At 62.2% G+C, this 307-nt stretch overlaps 1 protein-coding gene across 1 annotated transcript in view; it reads left to right on the top strand.

Moving 5' to 3' along the window:
* TNNT2 (troponin T2, cardiac type) overlaps window positions 1-307 on the top strand; it is a 15,011-nt gene that overhangs the window by 2,945 nt on the left and 11,759 nt on the right. The gene's annotated exons all lie outside the window — the stretch shown is intronic.

Here is a 307-nt window from a genome sequence, read left to right as displayed (position 1 = left end):
CGGGACTAGCATGGCCGCCCGCCTGCGCGGAGGTCGGGTGAGCCCACAGACGTGAGGTGGCTTATTCCCGGGGGCACTCTTGGTCCCTAACTTTTCTGTCCCACTCCTGCTGGACACTTCGTTGTCGGGGGAGGATGGGGCATCAAATGGACTTTGCAAAGTCCCCACAGTGGCCAGCCTTGCTGCCGCCCAGACTCAGGTACTAGTGAGCCAGGTCTGGGTCCCCTCCTGCTCCCTGTGACTCTCTGCCCCCTTCTCTCTGTCCCTGTCACCTTCTCCGTCTTTCTCTCTGGGCCGTGTCCTGGCT

The sequence above is a fragment of the Pteropus vampyrus genome, unplaced genomic scaffold, assembly GCF_000151845.1.
Source record: "Pteropus vampyrus isolate Shadow unplaced genomic scaffold, Pvam_2.0 Scaffold131, whole genome shotgun sequence".
NCBI lineage: Eukaryota > Metazoa > Chordata > Mammalia > Chiroptera > Pteropodidae > Pteropus > Pteropus vampyrus.
The sequence above is the reverse complement of the archived record's forward strand: the minus strand, read 5'-3'. Positions and strand labels throughout refer to the sequence as shown.